Source organism: Crotalus tigris, unplaced genomic scaffold (genome assembly GCF_016545835.1).
Source record: "Crotalus tigris isolate CLP2741 ecotype Arizona unplaced genomic scaffold, ASM1654583v1 scf7180000020047.836343, whole genome shotgun sequence".
Lineage (NCBI taxonomy): Eukaryota > Metazoa > Chordata > Lepidosauria > Squamata > Viperidae > Crotalus > Crotalus tigris.
In genome coordinates, this window is record NW_024097833.1 from 479,841 (window position 1) to 492,905 (window position 13,065).

The 13,065-nt window shown below is 44.7% G+C and overlaps 1 protein-coding gene across 3 annotated transcripts in view; it reads right to left on the bottom strand.

Moving 5' to 3' along the window:
- The window catches only part of RAB28 (RAB28, member RAS oncogene family), a 197,471-nt gene that overhangs the window by 21,567 nt on the left and 162,839 nt on the right, over positions 1 to 13,065 (bottom strand). The gene's annotated exons all lie outside the window — the stretch shown is intronic.

Here is a 13,065-nt window from a genome sequence, read left to right on the forward strand (position 1 = left end):
GACAATCAACCGCTCGAGTCGGTTGTTCCAAAATTAAAGCCAAATCATCCGCAAAAGCCCGTAATTTATACTCATTCTTTCTTATCTTTATACCCTTGATTACTGTTGATTCTCAAATCTGGATCAACAAAATCTCCAATGTTAAAACAAATAACATTTGGGATAATGGATATCCTTGTCTTGTCCCTTTTTCAATATTAAAAGTCTCAGTCAGTCCCCCATTAACAACAATTTGAGCATATTGTTGCTGATATATAGCTTTAAGTGCATGTAAGAACTTATCCCCAAAATTCATTTTCTCTACCTGTGAGAATAAAAATTTCCAATCTAATTGGTCAAAAGCTTTTTCAGCGTCCAAAAATATAAACAGGAATCTGATTGTTCTTATCCAGATACTCAATTAAGTTAATAATTTGTCTAACATTATATTTCATATATCGCCCTATTATGAATCCTGATTGATCACTGTGAATCAGATCCTTCATAACCTGCATTAATCTATTTGCCAAAATTTTAGTAAAAATCTTATAATCTACATTTAATAATAATATTGGCCTGTAATTCTTAGGCTCTGTAAGATCTTGATCCTCCTTTGGAATCAATGATATAAACACTCTTTTCCAAGAAGGAGGAACTTATGCTCCCAACAAAATACTATTTAAAAGCTCCTTTAATGGCTCCAGCATTTCTTCAGATAAATTTTTATAATACGTCGACGTCAAACCATCTGTTCCTGGAAACTTTCCCACTTTATCTGCTTAATAGCTAAACCAATTTCCTCCACAGTAATTAAACAATTCATCCCATTTTGCTGTTCCTCAGAAAGTTTAGGAAAACGTACTGATTGTAAATATTTATCTATATCCATTGCCTTTATATTGTCACTTGAGTATAGTTTTGTATAAAAATCTAAAAAACTCTTTTTAATCAAACTTTGCTGAAAAACCTCGGTACCTTTATATTTACTTTCTCTATAATCCTAGACTTCTGTTTCTTTCGTAACTGATAAGCCAACCACCTCCCAGGCTTATTCGCATTACAAAAAGTATTATGTCTCATATAACGCAGATTGGTAGCCACCTGATCTGCCATCAACATATTAAATTGTTCCCTAAGCATCTTTATAGAAACCTTTAAGTTATTATCAGTTGGGTTAAGAGCAAGCGCTTCTTCTTTTAGTTTAATCTCATCTTCTATTTCCCTACATCTTTGTAACCTTTTATCCCTAAAAACTTTATTTAAATGAATCAAAATTCCCCTCATATACGCCTTACTGGCGTCCCAGACCATGGGCATCGATGTACCCTTATTCATATTTAAAGCAAAACACTCCTTTAAATACTCTTTACATTTTTGTACAAACTCTTCCCGAGTAAACAAATTCTCATTCAGTCTCCAGGGTCTTCTGTTCCCATCTTCCAAATGTAGCTCCACACTATGGTCTGACAAAGTCCTGGGAAAGATTTTTACCTTCCTCACCCTAGAAAGAAAATCACTAGTAATCAAAAAGAAGTCAATCCTTGAAAATGACTGATGTCTATCCGAATAAAAGGTGAAATCTCTATCACTTGTATTCCTTTCTTGCCAAATGTCAATAAGTTCCAACTCTTCTTTCAAATCAAAAAAAGTTTTGGGCAATTTAGTTTGAGTGAAATTTTTAGAAGAGCTCTTTTTATCTATGGTTATATCCAAAACTCCATTCCAGTCACCCATCAAAATTACAGATTTATAATCCAACTGAGATATCTTCCCATGAAAAAGCTTATAGAATTGCTTCTGTTGTTGATTAGGGGCATATAATCCAACAATAAGAACTTTCTTGCCTTGTAAGAGTAGTTCCTCAAAGACATATCTTCCTTCAGAATCAGCCTCAATTAATTTAGCCGATAAATTTTTCTTCACATAAATTACAACACCCCCTTTTTTCCTTGGAGCTGGAGCTATAAAATGTGATCCCAGATGAGAATTTGTCAGATATTTTGAGTCCTTTGAAGTTATATGAGTCTCTTGCAAACATATCAAGTCATTGTTATGTTGTTTCAAATAGTGGTAGACCTTTCTCCCTTTCTGTGATGAATTTAAGCCATTAACATTCCAGGTCAAGAACTTGGCCATCTCCACCGGCCTGAAGCCTCTGAAGCATAGCCTGAAGATCAACTGTCGAAGATCTTTTAGGTCTTGCCCCTCCCACAGGCTCTGTAGTAACCGTTCCTTCTATTTTATCACCACTCTTCTGCTGCTGCTCTTTTTCTTTACATTTATGGGCAGCTCGTGTCATCCTTTGATCTTTTATCTCAAGATTCTGTACAGGCAACACCGCTTGTTCCATGACCATCAATGAAGAGGCTCCTGCCATAACAGGCTCTTCAATTATCCTTGTTTGTGGAGGTGAAGATGGTCTTGCCTTTAGAATAGAGTGATAAAAATCTCTTGCCTTTGAAACTGTAATTAATTTGTAACGTGTTCCATCATAATTCACTACTATTCCTCTTGGAATCTCCCATCTAAACTGAATTTGACGACGTTTTAACTCATCAGACAGAAAGGTAAAATCTTTTCTACCTCTTAAGATTTTTGGAGGTATTTCTTTTAAAATTATCACATCTTGAGCTGCAATTTGAAACCTCTTTTTATAAAAAGCCTGTATAATTTCATTGCGAATAGATCTTCTGGAAAGTAAATAACCACATCTCTTGGTAGGTTTCTCTGTCTGGCAACCCGTGAGTTAACTTTGAAGATTTTTTCTATCTCATTCCCAACTACTTCAGGTCTCCATCCAAGGTTAAAAGCAATATCTTTACCAATAAGCATCTTTAAATCTTCCTGGGAATTTTCTTTCAGTCCCCTGATACGCAATGCAAACTCCATTTCTCTGTATTGTGAGATAGTTTGTTCATCCTGTGTAATTTCCATCTTATTCTCCACTTCCTCCATTCTAAATTCCAGTCTTGCTGCATTTTCAGTAATCTCCTCCATTTTATCATCAATCCTTTCAATATGCAGAGCAAGACCTTGAAACGCAAATAGTATATCATCTCTGACCTGTTTGTTTTTTTTCTCCAATAGTTCTTCTGTAATAGCCCTCTCTGCAATTATAAGATCTTTTACCTCCTCTTTAATATCCAAAGCATTCATTTTTAAAGCCTCTTGTAAGTCTTTAAGAGAAATTGCAGGAGGAGGGAAGGGAGGGGTTGATTTTGGTTTAGACTGAGAAGCAAGTTGAATCATTGGGGAGGAGATAGAAGCTTTAGGGACAGAGACCAAATGTTTTGAAGCCATTCTGTTAAATTCAAAGGAGCAAAATTCTTGCCTCTATAATATCACAGTTCTTTAAATAGTAATAAAAAGAAAAAGAGAAAAAGAAAAAAAGGAACAAAATTCTTGCCTCTATATTTAAAACATGAACTATATCCAACTTTTAACTTTGTTGCAAAATCAAACAAGAAAGACAGTCGCTATTTTGCCTTTCACTTTCCCTTTCTTCAAAAGGGAAAGTAAACAATAAAAGGGGGAGAAGATGCTTGCAGGAGTTAAAGTCACAATCAATTTTAAATCCACTTTCCCCTGCTCTGCTCCGTCTGCATTTAAGTACTCACAAGCCTGCAAAAAAAAGCAGATGTGGGAGTGGCGCCTTGCTTCATCCCAGAACTTCGGGACAAAGACATCCTGGAGCGCGGAGTTGTCTCAGGCTCCGAGGGAGCTCTACCCTCCGATTCCCAAAATTATGGGGATCCAGGGGAGCTCTTTCCTTTACCTGAGCGGCTCTTCTCTTCCCTTTCTCCCAGGGAAGAAATTCAAGCCTCGGGACAGCTGATTGTTAAAGTCCCGCCGGCTTTTACACAACTCAGGAACAGGCAGCTTTGTGAAAAGCTGCCATCGTCGCTGCTTGATCCGCTGCATGTATTTTAATGCATGTTTACCCTGCCTTTAAATGTGGGACCAAAATTTACAGCAAGTTAGTAAATAATAAATAAGAACAGGCTGCTTTCATTTGAACCACAGATTATAGTGGGGACCTGGAGGGATTTTCTTTCTCTGAAGATGAAAGAAAGTATATGAAAGAGAGGGCATAAAAAGCAAAGCAGAAAGGAATAAGAAGAGTGAGAAATGGCATGAAGGTTATAGGTTTCGTGGATCAGAAATAAACAAAACAATTAAAACAGTTTTAAGAGAATAAATGACAACAAATGGAAGATTCAAACTAGTTTTAAGGGAATAAAAGGAAATAAATGGAAGTATTAAACCACTTTAAACAATAAATGGAAGAATCAAAGCAGTTTATGAAGGGGAAGGGATGGAGATGGAAGGAAGAAAGGAAGAAAGATTGAAGGGGAAAGGAAGGAGATGGAGAAGGAAGGAGATTGAAGGGGAAGGAAGGAGAGAGAGATTGAAGGGGAAGGGGTGGAGATGGAAGGAAGGAAGATTGAAGGGGGAAAGAAGGAGATAGAGAAGGAAGGAGATTGAAGGGGGAAGGAAGGAAGGAGAGAGATTGAACGGAAAAGGAAGGAGATGGAGAAGGAAGGAGATTGAAGGGGGAAGGAAGGAAGGAGAGAGAGATTGAAGGGGAAGGGATGGAGATGGAAGGAAGGAAGGAAGGTTGAAAGGGAAAGGAAGGAGATGGAGAAGGAAGGAGATTGAATGGGGAATGAAGAAAGGAAGGAGAGAGAGATTGAAGGGGAAGGGATGGAGATGGAAGGAAGATTGAAGGGGAAAGGAAGGAGATGGAGAAGGAAGGAGATTGAAGGGGGAAGAAAGGAGATGGAGAAGGAAGGAGATTGAAGGGGGAAAGAAGGAAGGAGAGATTGAAGGGGAAGGAAGGAAGGAAGAAAGATTGAAGGGGAAAGGAAGGAGATGGAAAAAGAAGGAGATTGAAGGGGGAAGGAAGGAAGGAAGGAAGGAAGGAAGGAAGGAAGGAAGGAAGGAAGGAAGGAAGGAAGGAGAGAGATTGAAGGAGAAGGGATGGAGATGGAAATGGAAGGAAGGAAGGTTGAAGGGGAAAGGAAGGAGATGGAGAAGGAAGGAGATTGAAGGGGAAGGAAGGGAGAGAGAGATTAAAGGGGAAGGGATGGAGATGGAAGGAAGGAACAAAGAAAGAAGATTGAAGGGGAAAGGAAGGAAGGTTGAAGGGGAATGAAGGGAAGGAGATTGAAGGGGAAGGGATGGAGATGGAAGGAGATTGAAGGGGAAAGGAAGGAGATGGAGAAGGAAGGAGATTGAAGGGGAGGAAGGAAGAGGATGGAGATGGAGAGGAAGGAAGGAACAAAGAAAGAAGATTGAAGGGGAAAGGAAGGAGATGGAGAAGGAGATTGAATGGGGAATGAAGAAAGGAAGGAGAGAGAGATTGAAGGGGAAGGGATGGAGATGGAGGGAAGATTGAAGGGGAAAGGAAGGAGATGGAGAAGGAAGGAGATTGAAGGGGGAAGAAAGGAGATGGAGAAGGAAGGAGATTGAAGGGGGAACGAAGGAAGGAGAGATTGAAGGGGAAGGAAGGAAGGAAGAAAGATTGAAGGGGAAAGGAAGGAGATGGAGAAGGAAGGAGATTGAAGGGGGAAGGAAGGAAGGAAGGAGAGAGAGATTGAAGGGGAAGGAATGGAAATGGAAGGAAGGAAGGAAGATTGAAGGGGGAAGGAAGGAGATGGAGAAGGAAGGAGATTGAAGGGGGAAGGAAGGAAGGAGAAAGAGATTGAAGGGGAAGGAAGGAAGGAAGATTGAAGGGGCAAGGAAGGAGATGGAGAAAGAAGGAGATTAAGGGGGAAGGAAGGAAGCAGAGAGAGAGATTGAAGGGGAAGGGATGGAGATGGAAATGGAAGGAAGGAAGGAAGGTTGAAGGGGAAAGGAAGGAGATGGAAAAGGAAGGAGATTGAAGGGGAAGGAAGGGAGAGAGAGATTAAAGGGGAAGGGATGGAGATGGAAGGAAGGAACAAATAAAGAAGATTGAAGGGGAAAGGAAGGAGATGGAGAAGGAAGGAGATTGAATGGGGAATGAAGAAAGGAAGGAGAGAGAGATTGAAGGGGAAGGGATGGAGATGGAAGGAAGATTGAAGGGGAAAGGAAGGAGATGGAGAAGGAAGGAGATTGAAGGGGGAAGAAAGGAGATGGAGAAGGAAGGAGATTGAAGGGGGAAAGAAGGAAGGAGAGATTGAAGAGGAAGGAAGGAAGGAAGGAAGGAAGGAAGAAAGATTGAAGGGGAAAGGAAGGAGATGGAGAAGGAAGGAGATTGAAGGGGGAAGAAAGGAGATGGAGAAGGAAGGAGATTGAAGGGGGAAAGAAGGAAGGAGAGATTGAAGGGGAAGGAAGGAAGGAAGAAAGATTGAAGGGGAAAGGAAGGAGATGGAAAAAGAAGGAGATTGAAGGGGGAAGGAAGGAAGGAAGGAAGGAAGGAAGGAAGGAAGGAAGGAAGGAAGGAAGGAAGGAAGGAGAGAGATTGAAGGAGAAGGGATGGAGATGGAAATGGAAGGAAGGAAGGTTGAAGGGGAAAGGAAGGAGATGGAGAAGGAAGGAGATTGAAGGGGAAGGAAGGGAGAGAGAGATTAAAGGGGAAGGGATGGAGATGGAAGGAAGGAACAAAGAAAGAAGATTGAAGGGGAAAGGAAGGAGATGGAGAAGGAGATTGAATGGGGAATGAAGAAAGGAAGGAGAGAGAGATTGAAGGGGAAGGGATGGAGATGGAGGGAAGATTGAAGGGGAAAGGAAGGAGATGGAGAAGGAAGGAGATTGAAGGGGGAAGAAAGGAGATGGAGAAGGAAGGAGATTGAAGGGGGAAAGAAGGAAGGAGAGATTGAAGGGGAAGGAAGGAAGGAAGAAAGATTGAAGGGGAAAGGAAGGAGATGGCGAAGGAAGGAGATTGAAGGCGGAAGGAAGGAAGGAAGGAGAGAGAGATTGAAGGGGAAGGGATGGAGATGGAAGGAAGGAAGGAAGATTGAAGGGGGAAGGAAGGAGATGGAGAAGGAAGGAGATTGAAGGGGGAAGGAAGGAAGGAGAAAGAGATTGAAGGGGAAGGGATGGAGATGGAAATGGAAGGAAGGAAGGAAGGTTGAAGGGGAAAGGAAGAAGATGGAGAAGGAAGGAGATTGAAGGGGGAAGGAAGGAAGGAAGGAGAGAGAGATTGAAGGGGAAGGGATGGAGATGGAAGGAAGGAAGGAAGATTGAAGGGGCAAGGAAGGAGATGGAGAAAGAAGGAGATTGAAGGGGGAAGGAAGGAAGCAGAGAGAGATTGAAGGGGAAGGGATGGAGATGGAAATGGAAGGAAGGAAGGAAGGAAGGTTGAAGGGGAAAGGAAGAAGATGGAGAAGGAAGGAGATTGAAGGGGAAGGAAGGGAGAGAGAGATTAAAGGGGAAGGGATGGAGATGGAAGGAAGGAACAAAGAAAGAAGATTGAAGGGGAAAGGAAGGAGATGGAGAAGGAAGGAGAAGGGGAATTGAAGGGGAAATGGAAGGAGATGGAGAAGGAAGGAGATTGAAGGGGGAAGAAAAGAGATCGGAAGGAAGGAGATTGAAGGGGGAAAGGAAGGAGAGAGAGATTGAAGGGGAAGGGATGGAGATGGAAGGAAGGAAGGATTGAAGGGGAAAGGAAGGAGATGGAGAAGGAAGGAGATTGAAGGGGGAAGAAAGGAGATGGAGAAGGAAGGAGATTGAAGGGGGAAGGAAGGAAGGAGAAAGAGATTGAAGGGGAAGGGATGGAGATGGAAATGGAAGGAAGGAAGGAAGAAAGATTGAAGGGGAAAGGAAGGAGATGGAGAAGGAAGGAGATTGAAGGGGGAAGGAAGGAAGGAAGGAGAGAGAGATTGAAGGGGAAGGGATGGAGATGGAAGGAAGGAAGGAAGATTGAAGGGGCAAGGAAGGAGATGGAGAAAGAAGGAGATTGAAGGGGGAAGGAAGGAAGCAGAGAGAGATTGAAGGGGAAGGGATGGAGATGGAAATGGAAGGAAGGAAGGAAGGAAGGTTGAAGGGGAAAGGAAGAAGATGGAGAAGGAAGGAGATTGAAGGGGAAGGAAGGGAGAGAGAGATTAAAGGGGAAGGGATGGAGATGGAAGGAAGGAACAAAGAAAGAAGATTGAAGGGGAAAGGAAGGAGATGGAGAAGGAAGGAGATTGAATGGGGAATGAAGAAAGGAAGGAGAGAGATTGAAGGGGAAGGGATGGAGATGGAAGGAAGATTGAAGGGGAAAGGAAGGAGATGGAGAAGGAAGGAGATTGAAGGGGGAAGAAAAGAGATCGAGAAGGAAGGAGATTGAAGGGGGAAAGAAGGAAGGAGAGATTGAAGGGAAGGAAGGAAGGAAGAAAGATTGAAGGGGAAAGGAAAGAGATGGAGAAGGAAGGAGATTGAAGGGGGAAGGAAGGAAGGAAGGAAGGAAGGAAGGGAGGGAGGAAGGAAGGAAGGAAGGAAGGAGAGAGATTGAAGGGGAAGGGATGGAGATGGAAATGGAAGGAAGGAAGGTTGAAGGGGAAAGGAAGGAGATGGAGAAGGAAGGAGATTGAAGGGGAAGGAAGGGAGAGAGAGATTAAAGGGGAAGGGATGGAGATGGAAGGAAGGAACAAAGAAAGAAGATTGAAGGGGAAAGGAAGGAGATGGAGAAGGAGATTGAATGGGGAATGAAGAAAGGAAGGAGAGAGAGATTGAAGGGGAAGGGATGGAGATGGAGGGAAGATTGAAGGGGAAAGGAAGGAGATGGAGAAGGAAGGAGATTGAAGGGGGAAAGAAGGAAGGAGAGATTGAAGGGGAAGGAAGGAAGGAAGAAAGATTGAAGGGGAATGGAAGGAGATGGAGAAGGAAGGAGATTGAAGGGGGAAGGAAGGAAGCAGAGAGAGATTGAAGGGGAAGGGATGGAGATGGAAATGGAAGGAAGGAAGGAAGGTTGAAGGGGAAAGGAAGGAGATGGAGAAGGAAGGAGATTGAAGGGGAAGGAAGGGAGAGAGAGATTAAAGGGGAAGGGATGGAGATGGAAGGAAGGAACAAAGAAAGAAGATTGAAGGGGAAAGGAAGGAGATGGAGAAGGAAGGAGATTGAATGGGGAATGAAGAAAGGAAGGAGAGAGAGATTGAAGGGGAAGGGATGTAGATGGAAGGAAGATTGAAGGGGAAAGGAAGGAGATGGAGAATGAAGGAGATTGAAGGGGGAAGAAAGGAGATGGAGAAGGAAGGAGACTGAAGGGGAAAAGAAGGAAGGAGAGATTGAAGGGGAAGGGATGGAGATGGAAGGAAGGAAGATTGAAGGGGAAAGGAAGGAGATGGAGAAGGAAGGAGATTGAAGGGGGAAGGAAGGAAGGAAGGAGAGAGAGATTGAAGGGGAAGGGATGGAGATGGAAGGAAGGAAGGAAGATTGAAGGGGGAAGGAAGGAGATGGAGAAGGAAGGAGATTGAAGGGGGAAGGAAGGAAGGAAGGAAGGAAGGAAGGAAGGAAAGGAAGGAGGAGGAGGAAGGAAGGCAAGAAAGGAAGAGATTGATGGGGAAGGGGATGGAGATGGAAAGGAAGGAGATTGGAAGGAAGGGAAGGAAGGTTGAAGGGGAAAGGAAGGAGATGGAGAAGGAAGGAGATTGAAGGGGAAGGAAGGGAGAGAGAGATTAAAGGGGAAGGGATGGAGATGGAAGGAAGGAACAAAGAAAGAAGATTGAAGGGGAAAGGAAGGAGATGGAGAAGGAAGGAGATTGAATGGGGAATGAAGAAAGGATGGAGAGAGAGATTGAAGGGGAAGGGATGGAGATGGAAGGAAGATTGAAGGGGAATGGAAGGAGATGGAGAAGGAAGGAGATTGAAGGGGAAAGGAAGGAGATGGAGAAGGAAGGAGATTGAAGGGGGAAGGAAGGAAGGAAGGAGAGAGAGATTGAAGGGGAAGGGATGGAGATGGAAAGAAGGAAGGAAGATTGAAGGGGAAGGAAGGAGATGGAGAAGGAAGGAGATTGAAGGGGGAAGGAAGGAGAAAGAGATTGAAGGGGAAGGAAGGAAGGAAGATTGAAGGGGCAAGGAAGGAGATGGAGAAAGAAGGAGATTGAAGGGGGAAGGAAGGAAGCAGAGAGAGATTGAAGGGGAAGGGATGGAGATGGAAATGGAAGGAAGGAAGGAAGGTTGAAGGGGAAAGGAAGGAGATGGAGAAGGAAGGAGATTGAAGGGGAAGAAGGGAGAGAGAGATTAAAGGGGAAGGGATGGAGATGGAAGGAAGGAACAAAGAAAGAAGATTGAAGGGGAAAGGAAGGAGATGGAGAAGGAGATTGAATGGGGAATGAAGAAAGGAAGGAGAGAGAGATTGAAGGGGAAGGGATGGAGATGGAGGGAAGATTGAAGGGGAAAGGAAGGAGATGGAGAAGGAAGGAGATTGAAGGGGGAAGAAAGGAGATGGAGAAGGAAGGAGATTGAAGGGGAAAAGAAGGAAGGAGTAATTGAAGGGAAGGAAGGAAGGAAGAAAGATTGAAGGGGAAAGGAAGGAGATGGAGAAGGAAGGAGATTGAAGGGGGAAGGAAGGAAGGAAGGAGAGAGAGATTGAAGGGGAAGGGATGGAGATGGAAGGAAGGAAGGAAGATTGAAGGGGGAAGGAAGGAGATGGAGAAGGAAGGAGATTGATGGGGAAGGGATGGAGATGGAAATGGAAGGAAGGAAGGAAGGTTGAAGGGGAAAGGAAGGAGATGGAGAAGGAAGGAGATTGAAGGGGAAGGAAGGGAGAGAGAGATTAAAGGGGAAGGGATGGAGATGGAAGGAAGGAACAAATAAAGAAGATTGAAGGGGAAAGGAAGGAGATGGAGAAGGAAGGAGATTGAATGGGGAATGAAGAAAGGAAGGAGAGAGAGATTGAAGGGGAAGGGATGGAGATGGAAGGAAGATTGAAGGGGAAAGGAAGGAGATGGAGAAGGAAGGAGATTGAAGGGGGAAGAAAGGAGATGGAGAAGGAAGGAGATTGAAGGGGAAAAGAAGGAAGGAGAGATTGAAGGGGAAGGAAGGAAGGAAGATTGAAGGGGCAAGGAAGGAGATGGAGAAAGAAGGAGATTGAAGGGGGAAGGAAGGAAGGAAGGAAGCAGAGAGAGATTGAAGGGGAAGGGATGGAGATGGAAATGGAAGGAAGGAAGGTTGAAGGGGAAAGGAAGGAGATGGAGAAGGAAGGAGATTGAAGGGGAAGGAAGGAAGGAAGGAAGGAAGGAGAGAGATTGAAGGGGAAAGGAAGGAGATGGAGAAGGAAAGAGATTGAAGGGAGAAGGAAGGAAGGAAGGAGAGAAAGACTGATGGGGAAGGGATGGAGATGGAGATAGAAGGAAGGAAGGAAGGTTGAAGGGGAAAGGAAGGAGATGGAGAAGGAAGGAGATTGAAGGGGAAGGAAGGGAGAGAGAGATTAAAGGGGAAGGGATGGAGATGGAAGGAAGGAACAAAGAAAGAAGATTGAAGGGGAAAGGAAGGAGATGGAGAAGGAGATTGAATGGGGAATGAAGAAAGGAAGGAGAGAGAGATTGAAGGGGAAGGGATGGAGATGGAGGGAAGATTGAAGGGGAAAGGAAGGAGATGGAGAAGGAAGGAGATTGAAGGGGGAAGAAAGGAGATGGAGAAGGAAGGAGATTGAAGGGGGAAGGAAGGAAGGAGAAAGAGATTGAAGGGGAAGGGATGGAGATGGAAATGGAAGGAAGGAAGGAAGAAAGATTGAAGGGGAAAGGAAGGAGATGGAGAAGGAAGGAGATTGAAGGGGGAAGGAAGGAAGGAGAGAGAGAGATTGAAGGGGAAGGGATGGAGATGGAGAAGGAAGGAAGGATTGAAGGGGAAAGGAAGGAGCTGGAGAAGGAAGGAGATTGAAGGGGAAAGGAAGGAAGGAAGGAAGGAAGGAAGGAAGGAAGGAAGGAAGGAAGGAAGGAAGGAAGGAAGGAAGGAGAGAGATTGGAAAGGAAGGAGATGGAGAAGGAAGAAGATTGAAGGGGGAATGAAGGAAGGAAGGAAGGAGAGAGAGATTGAAGGGGAAGGAATAGAGATGGAGATGGAAGGAAGGAAGAAAGAAGGAAGATTGGAGGGGAAAGGAAGGAGATGGAGAAGGAAGGAGATTGAAGGGGGGAGGAAGGAAGGAAGGAAGGAGAGAGATTGAAGGGGAAAGGAAGGAGATGGAGAAGGAAAGAGATTGAAGGGAGAAGGAAGGAAGGAAGGAAGGAGAGAAAGACTGATGGGGAAGGGATGGAGATGGAGATAGAAGGAAGGAAGAAAGAAGGAAGATTGAAGGGGAAAGGAAGGAGATGGAGAAGAAAGGAGATTGAAGGGAGAAGGAAGGAAGGAGAGAGAGATTGAAGGGGAAGGGATGGAGATGGAAGGAAGGAAGGAAGGTTGAAGGGGAAAGGAAGGAGATGGAGAAGGAAGGAGATTGAAGGGGGAAAGAAGGAAGGAAGGAGAGATTGAAGGGGAAGGGATGGAGATGGAGATAGAAGGAAGGAAGAAAGAAGGAAGATTGAAGGGGAAAGGAAGAAGATGGAGAAGGAAGGAGATTGAAAGGGGAAGGAAGGAAGGAGAAAGAGATTGACTCGGCCGAGACAGGTGAGGCCAGGTGGAAGCTACGTTCCTTGCTCACCACTCGCGCTGGACTGTGCAGCGGCGCCGGCGAAGAGGGGCCCTCTGGCATCCCAAGCTGTGGCACCGTGGGTGCAGGCAGAAGCGCCGCTTCGGCAGATTCTGAGGCAGAAGCCGCACTGGGGACGTGAGGGGCAGGAAAAGGTGGAGGAACCAAGAGCTGCACCGGATCGCCTCCTTTCAGCCCAGTGGCTGGGTAGCAGGAGCAATGTGTCCAGTAAGAGATGGGCACAGGTCTGCAACTCCTCTTCACCAAAAAGCTCTGGGGCATCCTCGGGCAGCTCCGGAAGGCATCTGCGGCTGGTGATGCTGCTGCCTCAGTCTCTGAGCAGCAAGCGCAGTTCTACCATCCAGCTGGTCATTCTTTGACCACCCCGCCTTCCCTCCGTCAGCCGAGCCAAGCGGGAGAAACAGAAGTGGTGGTGGAGGAGGAGGCCTCTCTTGCTTTCTGCCGCTTGTTCTCTCTTGCTTTCTGCCACGTGCTCCGAAACCGAAACTTACTTAGTTTATATAGAAAAAAGCTGCACATGCGCAAAGAGAAGA